The sequence below is a fragment of the Dermacentor albipictus genome, unplaced genomic scaffold, assembly GCF_038994185.2.
Source record: "Dermacentor albipictus isolate Rhodes 1998 colony unplaced genomic scaffold, USDA_Dalb.pri_finalv2 scaffold_15, whole genome shotgun sequence".
NCBI classification, from domain to species: domain Eukaryota; kingdom Metazoa; phylum Arthropoda; class Arachnida; order Ixodida; family Ixodidae; genus Dermacentor; species Dermacentor albipictus.
The window spans coordinates 14981306-14995453 of record NW_027225569.1 but is presented as its reverse complement, the minus strand read 5'-3'; the positions used below and the strand labels follow the sequence as shown (position 1 = coordinate 14995453).

The 14148-nt window shown below is 44.7% G+C and overlaps 1 protein-coding gene across 1 annotated transcript in view; it reads right to left on the bottom strand.

The window, feature by feature from the left end:
- Positions 1-14147, bottom strand: part of LOC135921651 (uncharacterized) — an 88121-nt gene extending 73974 nt beyond the window's left edge. Inside the window, exon 1 of the mRNA XM_065455925.2 lies at positions 14061-14147. The gene's annotated coding sequence lies outside the window, so the exon portion shown is untranslated. The remainder of the gene's footprint in view (positions 1-14060) is intronic.
- Position 14148: the final 1 nt, after the last annotated feature.

Here is a 14148-nt window from a genome sequence, read left to right as displayed (position 1 = left end):
TGGGTTGGAGGCCCAGCCAACATGTCCATCACTGAACGTGATCTTTAGGTATAAAACCTAAAATTGAAAGGTCCGGGAGTTCAAGGATGAAAGGCAACTCACGTCCATGTTTGCTAAATATAGACAACACTTTGCCTACTGTAGAGGGGTAGGTGAAGGTGGGCTGCTGTTTATAAAAGCACCAAATAAGTGTCAACATGCCTAAAAATTTTTAAAACTGGCCCCCCATTAAACTCTTGTTCCAGTGTGTTGTCCACCTTGACCTGAAAAATTTCACAAAGAATAGGGGCTACGCAAGACCCTATGCAGATGCCATCGCACTGCAAAAACAGCTGCTTGTCAAATACAATAAAAGTCGAGTTCAAATAAAACTGCAATAAAGATAGAAAATTATGAACGGCCAAACCAACGGTGTTCTGGAAGGATACGTCGCCGTTATCTTCCATGCACTTTTTGTCACATGCTAGCAGTTGATTCTGTGGAACAGAATAAAACAACTCCTGCACGTCTTCCGAAAAACCAAAACCAACATGATCATTTCCCTCTAAAAACTGTACTACTGCGACTGATTTTTTTTAAAAGTAATGGGCCGTTTAAAGCTAGCGCCTTGGAACTTCTTTAGAAAAAACTGGCTAACACACTTCTGCCACGACCCTGTTCACTAACAATAGTGCTAAACGGAACTTTGGGCGTATGTGTCTTGGCTCTGAAAACCCCCCTCAAACTGTTCCCTCTGCTGTTAGATATGTCCCTGGCAAACTTTCCAAGGCATAATTGCTTACAAAACTCAACGTACTTAATTTTTCCTCGCACTTCACTTTTCTCTCCAGGGACACAGTTCTTATTAGCTGCTACCAAAAATTTTTCATTGAAAATTCCCTTGCATAACGTATGTGATTCCGTCTGGTCCTGGTGCCGACGTTACCCATCTTGGCATCGAATCATGACGTCTTCTTCTATCTTATAGTATGATGTGGGAGACAGGAAATGTTCCAGATTCTTGGAAATGCAGTCGCGTTGTAGGCCTGCTTAAACCGGGGAAATACCCTAACGAGCTCTCCTCCTACAGACCAATCGCCTTAGCCAGTTGCGTCTTAGCCAATGTCAGCGTCATGGGGGACGTCCATATACCAGAGAAGATTATGCAACATCTGCAGAAAGGATCCAAGTTTGGGCTCCAAGCTGATTTCCTGCGCATGATATCACTGCAATGAATCGAAAAGTGGCCACTCAGGAAAAGATGATAATCGGGACAGCTGCCTTCTTGAAGGTACTGACTGCCTGCGAAAGTTTGCTCCAAAAACCCCGGACTAGTACCGTACTAGATTCTTGAATGACATCTTTCTTTAAGGGTAACAACGTGATGCTTATGCAAGTTGACAAAGGGTGGGTTCATTGTTTTACCCAAGGGAATTTACAATGAAAAAGGTTTGGTAGCGGCTAATAAGAACTTTGACCCCGGAGAGAAAAGTGAAGTGCAAGTAAAAACCAAGTTCGTTGAGTTTTGTAAGCAAGTAGACCTCAAAAAGTTTGCCAGGGACATATCTAACAGCAGAGGGAACAGTTTGAGGGGGTTTTTCACAGCCAAGACACGTAAGCCCGAAGTTCCGTTTAGCACTATTGTTAGTGAAGAGGGATCGTGGCAGAAGTGTGTTTGCCAGTTTTTGCTAAGAAGCTCAAGACGCTAGCTTTGAACGACCCATTTCTTCTAAAGCAATCAGTCACAGTAGTAGATTTTAGAGGGAAATGATCATGTTGGTTTCGGTTTTTCAGCAGACGTGCAGGACTTGTTTCATTCAGTTCCGCAGGATCAACTGCTAGCGTGTGTCAAAGACTGCATTGAAAACGGCGACGTATCCTTCCAGAACACTGTCGGTTTGTCTGTGCATAACTTTCTATCATTATTGCAGTTTCATTTGAACTCTACTTCTATTGTGGTAATAGTTCTGCAGAAACCCGCAAGGTGGAGATAATTAATTATAGGAAAATTAGAAATTAGACATCCACCCAATCAGTAGGGTAGCAGATGTCACTCGTAGCAATTAATTGTTACGATTGACATCTGCTACCCTACTGCCTGCTAGCCACCGGGTTAGCTCAGCTGGTAGAGTGGCTGCCCTGGAAAAGCAGTGGTCCTGGGTTCGAGTCCCGGACTAGGACGAATTTTTCTTCAACTGCGAGGCTTTTCTTTAAGGAACCCGCATGGGTTTCCTTTGTAGCAATTGCTACGATTTGGTGGATACCTCATTTTCCCTAAATTAACTACATTTATTGTATTTGACGAGTAGTCATTTCTGCAGCGCGATGGCATCTGCATAGGCTTGTGCGTAGCCCCTATTCTTCCTGACATTTTTCTTGCCAAGGTGGAAAATGCACTGGAACAGATGTTTAATGGATGCCGGTTTTAAAGTTTTTTAGGTATATTGAGAATGTTTTAGTGCTTTTAAAAAAGCAGCCTACCTTCCCCTACCCCTCTACATTAGGCAAAATATTTTCTATTTTTAGCAAACATGCACATTGGTTGCGTTTCACCCATGAACTCCCGTACCTTTCAAGTTTACAGTTTTTAGACCTAGAAATCAGGTTCTGTGATGGACATGTTTGCTGGGGCTACTACCGACGGGCTAAGAAGGAGTTGCTGCCCTTTGACTCGGCACACTCCAAGACAATTAAGAGAGGTATAGCGGTATTGTGTATGGCATCAGCTCTCCAAAAATTGTGCCCACATCAGATTAAGACCACGTTTAATAATCAGGCAAGCCGCCTTTGGCTGCAGGATCCCCGTCTTGGTCTTGACTGCTGTTTCTGAAATCCTACTTCCAAAATTCAAGTGAGGATCAGGAAGTACAATGGCTGAGGATCAATGGAAGGCACGTAAACAGAGGTGGTCCCTTACATCCATAAATTTTCCCACAATCTTAAGAGGGTGGCAAGTAGGCACGGTGTGCCAATTTGTTTCTCTGCCCCAATTGAGCTGGGAAAGTTGTGGCCACATACCTGTGACGCCAGAAAACGTGGATGCCAGAAGAACCACCAACCGCCATTAGTAAAATGTCCACTGGAGTGGTGTATTGCATCCCCACGTCATGTGGGATGGTTTACGTCGGCGAAACTGGTCACTGTGTCAATGACCGTTTAGGGGCACACGCTCAAAAAGTGAAAAAAAGAAACAACCAGATGATAAATATGCACATTTAGTTGCGAATGTTGGCAAGTATACGGACTGGGTGGCCTGGTTGAAAGAGACGATTCTAGGAAAGGGCAGTGACAAGACCGCACGCATCAGTTTAGAAGGCTACCACATTAGAAAATTTGGTAGCAGGTGCTTTAGCACACCTTCTCTTGCTCTCTTTGATGCTGAATTTGATCTTCTGCATGTGGCTACTGGGGGGGGGGGGGGGGGGCTTCAGACGGCAAAGAAAAATAATTGTTTGCATATTGTCGCGCTTGGTTGGCTGTATTGTGCTTGCGTGGTTAGCACGCTATCACCCTTGACATGTTTTCCCCTTCATTTCCTTTGCTTCACTGGCATATATAAGGTTGCTATCCTTGCCAATAAAACCAGTTGTTTGCCAGCACTGTGTGTATGTGTCCCCTTTCTTGTGATCATGTTTGTGCTGTTACCCATATGTTAGAGCAGTAACTGCAGCACAGTGAATAATGACCTTCATGTATCATTTCAAAAAGTTCAGGCTCATCAAATGTGTATTTGCGAGTGGCAGTTATTCTGGGAACAAGAGATAAATAATTGCAAATATGAATGTTAAACAATGGTAAGCACGCCATGTGCTTAGACATGCAACATAGTTGGCCCACTACACTTTGAATTCTTATGTGCACAGAAACTGCACAAGCGTGTAGAATAAACAGAAAAGAAGATGGAAATAAAGGCTGCAGCATAGGAAACAGTTTCAAAACAATAAAGCCAAAATATAGAGTGAGAAATACACCGTGTACTAAGCAAAAATAATAACTTTTAGGCTTTTAGTGCACAAAAAGGGACGAGAGACAGAGGTACGACACGGACACAGCGCTAACTTCCAGCAATTGTTTTATTCTACAAAGCGGTACACATATGCACTGGTTTCTAATCAAATGAGACAGCAACGAGACATGTGTAATGGAAAGTTAAGATGATATCGAAGATGAAAAAGCGACCATACATAGCCAAAAAAATTTTGTAATTGCAAGATTAGAATGCCATCTCCATCAAGCCACCCTCTATGATACGTTCAAAAAGCTAATTCTTTTTTTGAAAGATCGAATGAAGGTGCACTAACACGAGCATTCCCCAAACTAGCGATCTTCGCTGCTTCAATAATCTGTGTTAGCACGCCCCTTCAATCGATCTTTCAAAAAAAGAATTAGATTTTTTGAACGTGTCACAAAGGGTGGCTTGATGGAGATGGCATTCTAATCTTGCAATTACAAAATTTTTTTGGCTATGCATGGTCGCTTTTTCATCTTCGATATCATCTTAACTTTCCATTACACGTCTCGTTGCTGTCTCATCTGATTAGAAACCAGCACATATGCGCATGCGTACGCTGTTGCCTGTTACCTATATGTATGTGTAGCACTTCGCAGAATAAAACAATTGCTGGAAGTTAGCGCTGTGTCCGCATCGTACCTCTGTCTCTCACCCCTTTTTGTGTGTCAAAAACCTAAAAGTTATGGAATACCAACATGCCCAAACCTACGCTCTTTCAAAAATTATAAAGGGAAAATCAGACAGAATTTGTCAGCTGTTGACAAATTTGACTTCGCCCTACCATTTGCTAGTTGCCTGGTTAGTTTAGATGGTAGAGCGGCTGCCCCGAAAAGGCAGTGGTCCCAGGTTCAAGTCCCGGACCATGACGAATTTTTCTTGAACTTCGAGGCTTCTCTTTTGAGGAACCCGTACAGGTTTCCTTTGCAGCAGTTGCAACGAATAGGTGGATGTTTGATCTTCCCTTTATTAAGTACTTCTCTCCACCTTGCGGGTTTCCGCAAGAACTATTCTGTCAAACGAAAATGAAATTTAAATTGCATCCAAGCAATTGATGCAAGAAAAAATACTTAATAACAGGACATGTTAGATCTAGTTTTATATAGAAAACAATATGTGCATAACAGCTATGAAAACAAATAAGCAGCAAGTTGCAAAAATACTTAGCCTACTTAGTAAGCTGTGTTGAGTAATATGTTGATAAACTTATCCACGAATGATACCGAGGTCCTACTCTTTGGAACACATACACATCATACATACCTGAACCAAGCAATCAGATTACACATTGCGCTATGGCAGTTATCCAAGATTTCCCTGCATTTCTGCTGGCTCCTCCATTATGTGGACACTGGTGTGGGTTACGGCCTCGCCACTACAAAATCAGTTCGGAAAGTTCGCAGTTAATTTATAGCAGTGGCACATTAACGCTGTCACAGTGTGAACGCATGCAAGGAGCATCTAAAAATAGTCACGAAAATAATGTTTGCAATAATGAAGGGTGGAAACAGCGGGACCCCTTCATCACCGTAAAATTTTTAACACACACACAGCAGCAACACATTACAAAGAAATCTTTGTTTACATACCAATTCAATTTTTTCATGACTTAGTTTAAGCAACTGTCTCGTGTCATGTTTAGTTACGCATAAGTTATGTCAACACATCTTGTCTTAAAAATTTTTAGTAAGCTGTACCAGTTGCAAGCTTTGACTGCTTACGTTTTTTTTTTCTTTCTAAAACTGCTCGTAAATTCAGGACCGCGTAAGCAGAGATTATTTACCACGTAGAAGCATTTATACGCGAGGAAACGTCATTGCAGTTAGAATCTATCAAGATGCAGATGAGCGTTGTTATGCAACTTAAGCAGAAAAGCGGGAGCTCACGCACAGGCGCACATAATGAACACGATTATTTCCGAACGTAATATTTCTCAACGGAAGAAAACGCTTATAATCATTTTCAATTTCGCATTAAGACAATAAACTTGCCTAGCTAAATTCTGACAACCAGCGCTCAGCAAGCATCAGCACGGGTTCCACTGTTGCCGTGGCAGTTCTATTGATTCTATTTTACGCTCGTGCACTCTGTGCACACACGAGAAGCACGCACAATACACGTGTAGTTAGCAAGCACGATTACTTACCTTTTGAATGGTACGACGCGGTCGAAAAGCGCTCTCCAAGTTGCTGGTGCTGCGTCGACAACCAGCCTACACGCCGTGACGTAGTGGACGAGCTGAGGCACGCTAATAATACACATTATTTCTTTGCGACGTCCAGCGAACTTCCCACAACCAGACACAAAAGAGAACGCACTCCAGGGCATGAAAATCGTTGGTCCCCATTTGCCTGGCACGCCACGCATATGGTGAGTTTTCAGAGAGACACAAGCTATCTTCTGGCACTTCTGTGTTCGCGAACCAAGTCACATTTCGTTACACCAAACACAAAACCACACGATTAGACAAACACATCACAACGGCTCCCGCAACCGACCGGCGACCGGCAGTTGCGAAATAGAGAGCAGTGTAGACGAATGAATGCTATGAGCGTCTCCTTTGAAACAGGGTGGTGGTTTGCGCCACCAACCGATCGCATGGGGCGAGCGTCATTTGTATACCTGTGCGGTTGTGTGGCCCCCGTGATGCATTAATAATAACCAGTACGCACTCATTTTGTGCCGTATTGCGCCCAACTACGTATAGTTGCGAGAGAAAAAAACATTGAAGCGTCTATATTGCCCGTTATACTTCACTGTAGAAAAAAATTTTATGGCATATTTTCGATTTTGAACAACTGCCGTGTGCAGCCAGCAAAAGTATGGCCTCCGAGATCTGCACTTCAAGTCAGCTGTATTGAAGTTTTTTCATGACGTTATGAGCTCCTGCCCGTGCTACGTGCGTTGTCACTTCGTTTTAAATAACTTTCTGCTGTCGTCAACATCAACTGTAGCCTCAGGAATTGTTGACACGGTATCAGATGTACGCTTGGGCAGCGTGCGATGTTTCCGTGCGTGTTGTAACTGTTTCAGTCGGAAAGCATCAAATCTAGCAGGGTTCATCACTCGTCTAGCGCAGGTTACGCTGGTGTCGTCCGCATTTGCTTTCATGCCGGTGTGTTCAATGTGCGCGGGTTGCGCGCCTGTCGCCCGTGCCTTCTGTTTATCGTGCGACTCACGAACATTCCTCAGAAAAAAACACATATCTCTGCAGCGTACATGTGTCCTACGTGGTGTGTGCTAGAAATGTGCGGTCGTGTACGATGTTTTTGCAGCCAAGTGGCTGCAGTGCGTTCCAGCGAATAAACGCGATTACGTAGTGTTTCCTCGTTATCTTTGTGATTTACCTGCATCTGCGATAGAACCCACGAGCCGTTTGCATGACCTTGCATTGTGATTGTGGAATTTTGTATTTTGTTTGCCTTCTTCAATGAGTGGCCTTTTATAGACGTTCTTGCTTGATAATAATAAAAAAAAGAAATATCTGTAATGGGGCTGAAATAATCCGGCTTTTTATTCCTTGAAAATTTGCGTGAGTGGTAATTTTACAAGATAATAGCAATCCAGCTCTGGACATCGAGCTGTAAAGCAAAATATTTAAACTTGTTACAGTATGTGAATCTTGCTATGATGTGTCAATATCTCTAGCATGTTCTCAGTGCTGAGGGCTGTGCACTATGTTAAAGGCAGATGTAATTGTCTACTCATCTGAAGTAGTATATATGATTTCTTCATATCATTTGTTCCAACTACAAAAATTTTATGGGTGCACTGTTCACTTCTAGAGTTAAAAAGACACCATGAGATATTACTCAACAGTATGCGTTACAATCTTTCGACATGAATTCAGGAGTATTATATGTTGTGCTGTGCATAGTTACTTTGTACGTACAAAGTATTTATATGAATACACAAAATCTGATTCCTCCATCGCCTGTTGTTTGTAAGTCATGAAGCAAATAAATAATTTCAGCCTGCACTGATTGCTTGCTGTATACTTCATATTCAAATGTTTTCTAAAAATCTGCGACAAGAATGATCTACCTTAGTTTTGCTCCTACTGCTGACATTGATATAGCAATTTCTGTAGAAAGATGTGCACCATGAGCAAAATACGGATGCAAAATAAATAGCTGATTTTGAATCAATTTTTCGAAAGCTGCAATACCATTTATACTTTGCACAATAAGTGCAATGTAAAGGCAATGAAGGTAACTGTAGACTTGTGTTTCGTCATTTGACGGGTAGAAACAATTTCTGGTACCCTATCTGAGCTGATGCAGCAACCTAACCCATACTTCACTGAAACATGGAAAGTTTCTTCACAAGTGACTGATTCACACAGGCTGGGGAATAGGACTAGCATATTTAATGAAATCATTCTGAAACATAATTAATCAGCATTCTAAAGATGAATGGATAGTGGTAACATGGCCAGTGGCTCACAAGTGGTTGTGTTATACTCCTGTCACACTGGAAATTTTATTGTCATTCGAATCGAATGGCATTAGCATTGAATGACATTATTCGGTTGTTACGCAGCGATATTTAATGCCATTAGAATCGAATTACTTCTGCAATCAAATGAATCTGAAAAAAATCAGTCAGCTTTGCACTCGTGGTGAATGACTAAAATGACATTGAGCATTCATAATTTCAGAAACAGTGATGTAAAGAGGTAATTAATTTTGTGTTATTTAAGGCATCTGCTATTTTACTAAAGGAAAGCTGCATGGCAGGCTTTCACAAAATGTTTTTTACTCTCCACCTCAGTGGCGTCTGGCGGCTGTCGCTTTACTAGTCAGTTATACTGCAAGCAGTCGGGCGCCTGTATGGATCTATTTGACAGTCTCGCTTCTTCCTCTGATTGCTTTGTTCGCAATGCAAAGCACACATCAACTAACTGCTTCGGCTACTGCAACCGAGCGTCGTCCAGCACTGCCATGTCAGTCGTATTGTTTGTCTTCAATTTATTGGCTATGGCTACTAAGCTGGTCAAGCCTTGTTTTTGCTTGTAGTGGCTAGAAATTCTGGAATTGGAAGTTTTATATGCGTGTTATTCTGGTGAAGTGACACGCCATATATATGTTAAAATAAATTGACTTTCTACATAGACATTCTACATATACCTTGCCCTTGTTCTCTCACCAATTTTTTTTTGCAATGATTGCCATTGATATCATGACCGAATGACATCAATTTTTGTTGTGTACCACCACCACAGGTCGAATGGCATTTATTGCACTGAATGTAATTTGCATCCTATGACATTAAAACGTCCAGTGTGACAGGTATTAGATATGGTATAGCAGCTTACACTTTAAAGGAGTTTCGGTAGGTTAGCATGTTCCATAAGCTAGGGTGAATCGATAAGTACTGGCCTACCTGTCACACGTGTAAAGCTGATGTTATTAAAGCTTAGCCTTAATTTTCTATGTTTAGTTAGATTAGGGCAGTTTGTCTTGGCGTTAGCTTATAGAGATTTCATTCAGCATAGCACATATAACTTTGGTAACGTGAGACACTAGGTTACACTATTCATCATCTCTGGTTACAGTGACGTGATTATGCGTGTGCTGCTTAAATATGTTGGCAGTTTATTTATGTCATGGCCAGACAATGTCAGCTGACGGCAATTTTTCTTGGTTCATTGGTTCTGCAACTGTGCTTAAAGACCACCTCGACCTATATAAGTAGCCAGCTCCAAAGGGCCCGGCGTTATAAAAGTGGCCAGCCTGACCCTGAGGCACGACGTTAATTAATTTAGTCACAACTCGAGATCCGCGATACAAGTTGACTCGTATATAGGCGGGCAGCACAGCGATCGTGAGTCGCGGTGGTTTGCGTGGCTTGCGTATGTGTTTGCTCATCGCTGCCAACCATGTCAAGACATTTAGTAAAGCAATGTCAAGCCAAGACAGCCAGTGGCATTTTCATCAGACATGACAAAATTGTAGAGACGTTATTGACCTGACGAATATAGGTTCTAAGCCTAGTGGCTCCCAGCGATATCAGCGGCTGCAAGGGGAGCCTAAATAGACGGCACTCCGCTGCGGCGACACTCGCGTTGATAACATCGGGTCGACATAACATCGACACTCGCGTTTAGTAAGATCGTTTTGTGTAAAACGAAGGAGTGCTGAGCATAGACGTTTGTTTGCAGCTTCTTGGCTGCGAGTATTCTGGTCGTGTTTGCAGGGGCTTGTTCCTATATACCACACGAATCGCCGCGGAAACCACTCCGACGCGTTGCAAGGCGGATCGCGCGCAAAGCAGGTGTTTCCCGAACGCGAGGGAGAGCGCCGCCGCTCAAGCATAGAGGCTCAAGTCTGTTGCTTCCAGAGCCTTCCAGTGTGAAACCAGCACGTTTTTAGAGCGCAGCTCTTTGGCGTCCGTTCCTGGGTTTCGCGTCGTCGTCGGCGTCGTCGGCGTCGTCGTCGTCGTCGTCGGCGTCGGCCTCGTAACCAGCTCGCCTCCGCCGCCGCGCTCCGCCGCCGCGCATGCGCCGCTGCTCCGCCGTCGCGCATGCGCGCTGTCGGCTCTCCGGGCGAGGGAGGATGATGGAAGGGAGGAGGAGAGACTGTGGAGGAGGGCTGGCTACACAAATGGCTCTTTGGCGTCCGTTCCTGGGTTTCGCGTTGTCGTCGGCCTCATAACCAGCTCCGCCCCCCTTTCATCCCCCCAGCGCTAGCAGCGACCAACTGATACCGCTTTCGTGAGTCCGCTACCGCACTCACGAAAGACGTCGTGCACTTCCTGCAACTCGCATTAACCGTCCATCGATCCACACCGATGTTAGTAGTGGGGGACTTTAATGTTGACATAAAGACAAACAGCAATTTCCTAACACTTATGCGGGAGAACATCCCGTTCCTCTCGCTCGTAACGCGTCCCACGGCTGTGACAACCTCGCGAGGCACTTGTATAGATCTCGTCTTTGAGAATCAAGCATTGGTGTACCAAGTCGAACATATATCAGTCTATTTCTCCGACCACAAAGCTTCCTTCATGACTGTCAAGAACTGTTAATGGAGTCTTTGTTAAAGGAATACGTGTGAAAAAAAAAAAATTCTGTGATAGCGCATACATGTGTTGCTCGATTTCTTTGCCTCAATCTATCGAAAAGGTGAAACAGCTTATTTGCTGCGCTCAAATTTCGCATTAGGAAGTAACGTAATCGTCGGTAATTTTTTTTGACACTGGATCGCACATGGGGACGCTGGCGCTCGCTAGGACTGACGGGACACCAGTGAGAACGCTGGGTCCCACTGGACGAGACGCTGGTTCCACTGCCATGACTCTCGGGCGCATTGGTTTGTGCTGTACAGGCGCTGGTTCTCGCTGCAGTTCGCTGGTTCGCACTGGAAACTGCGCTGGGTGTGTTTGTGCCGCGCTGGTTCCAGTGCGCGAGGACGATCGCTGCTGAATATGTAATGCTTTATACAATTTCATCGCATGATACTAGTCTCTTGTCCTAAATAACATTATATCTTGGGGTCATAACACTCTATTTCGTGTCGCAGCTTGGTGCAAAGGTGCGTAAGCTGCCCTGCTTATACATGCACATTTGACACTGAAGATCACTCTCGTTTTTTGCATTTTCCCTTTTGACTGGGCGGATAGCTAGATTCTTGAACGAAATCACGCAGACGCAGAGGACGCCGCGTTTTTTAGTGGTTTGCGCGTAACATATCACTGGGATTTGTCGCCGTTGTCGCAGTGTTGTGGAGTGGACATGAAATCCAGAAGTTGTTCAGACGCGCTCGAACGGGCCCCGAGTTCGAAGCCTACCGCTGATTGATATTATCGCACCGATGACGAAGTTGAGGCGATTCGCGCGCTTCCACTTTCCCTATTGTACTATAAGAAGGTTCTGGGGCTCAAACACACGCATTTTAGCTTTCGCCAGCTACCCGCGCCGAGATCGGTCCCCACCGAAGCTCAGGCGTATCCGCCGAGTCCGTCTGCACGCTATCGGCGCGTCTGGGCTCAGGAACCAACAAGTCTAAACAAGGATACATCACTCCATATTTCAACTTTCGCATCGGTGTTCTTAAGTAAACCGTTTTTTTCTTTCGTGTCTCCGGTGCCAGTACAAGAAGTGATGCGCGCCGATGTGACGCGTCATAAACACAAGCATACGTGCTGTCGCCGAAGGCTGCCATCACTAGCCTGCGCTTCTCTGACGAAGATATATGACTAAACGGACGTGTCAATTGAATCGCATCACTGAACTTAGAAAACGTTGCATATCCCATGCCTGAAGAACAAGAAACGGCTATCGAAATCAGTAGTAACAGCCCATACAACTTCCCGGGTCGGCGGTTAATTTAGGACTTTTTTCGTAGTTAAAGTACCTATCGCAAGTGAAAATCGATGGTGTGACACTTCCAAGCATACTACTGAATAAGAACAGCAACTTTATTTCTCTGGTACAGGCGTGAGTTTTAGTTGCTGGACGATAACGCATTTACTATCTGTACGAGATGTCTCTATATCTAACTAAAATTTAGTAAATTATTCATAACTTCGCACCTGCTGACATGGCGTAGTGGTGAAGTACCGCGCTTGGGGATCTGAAGGTCAATGGATCGATTCCCGATCCGCCTTTTTTTTTTTTCACTAGTACGTTTTTTATTGCTCTTTATAGAATAAAAATATATACACGTTTCCGGGAACCGCGTATTTAACGCGCTAGAGCTCTTTTTCGCACCAGTACGCCGTGTCTGACTACCGCCCCAGCATGCAGCGCGCGACACGGGCCCATAATCTGGTGTTGTTTTGGGTACTGGGTTTTGCAATAAGATTGCCAGGGAAGCGGCAGCGACGGCTGCAGACGACGCAACGAGGAGGCAGCGTGATACATTTCGTCGTCTGTTTCGATTAGTAATCGTCGCTGTGACGGAGAAGTCGCACTTTCTGCTGCAATTTGCTCAGGTTTGTGAACTGCTACCGACAGTTGTATACCACGAATCGTTTTGCGTTCAATGTACAAACGGCGCGATCTCGTTGATTGAGCGGCTGTACACAGCCAAAACATGCCTTGCACAGGCGCACGACATCTTGTCGCATTGGCGTTTTCTGGGACACCGAAAATATTATCGCGGATTTTCAAGCGTACAACCCAGGGAAGACGTCCAGCGCGTTTGAGCAGCGAGTGCAAATAACCTTGACACGTTCACACAAAACACTAATCGGTCGTTGCAGCTACTCGGTGCACTGATGATACGTTCTCTCGGCAAATGATCACATGAAATAACCAGCGAAGGCACTGGAGCTTCACAAGCTTCACACGCACGCGCGCTGACACACGCACGCACGTCGCTATTAACTCCGTGGAGAGTTTTCAACCACGTGACCTGAAACTCCGTGCGGAGTATAATCGTGTCATGTCGTTTTTATACTCCGTTCCTAACCTATCGGAGTATAATGAAGACATATGCCGTCTTCACTCCGCAATGACGGAGTAAATGCTTGGGGCATGGGAGTTATTGGGGCTGATAAGCCGATAAAACTCCCATTTCGGCTAATTTTTGCTTACAGTGTAGGCACGTTGGCTTGTCGACTGCAGTCTCACCGAGCCAATTGTAGCAGACCAAAATACATATGCCTGTCTCCACACTCTATCATTTTCAAGTTGCCCTTGTTAAGTACAGCTAGCTGCTGGCCGATTCTGTGCACTGCTGATTGATTCCCTGGACACAAAGGCGTGCGCACACGGACCAGAACTCCGCTACATATAGTGTTATATGGTCCAGCCTGTGCGTGTGATGTGGGCGCTCAATCGGATGACATTAACTGGCATAAACATAGCGACGGTGAGCTGCGCTTGAGAGCTTCAGGCCAGTCAGTGCACAAATCACCGACAGGATTCCGACATTGCCTAGGCCACTAGGCCTAACCAGTGCGCCGTTTCATCGGGAGTTGGCGGTAGCTGATGTGGTTTGTGGTGGCGGTGTGGTGTCGAGTTCGGCAACGTCAGCTTTTTTTTCTGGTAAGGAATACGCTTGCCTATGCTGTATATCGATGACCACCAAACATCAGCTGGGAGTGATCATGTACACAGCCTCACCTCGTTGACTTCGTAACCATGCTCCATGATGTGTCCATAACCGAGGGTGTCGCTGTATGCAGACTGGGTAAGACCACCGCCCTCGTTC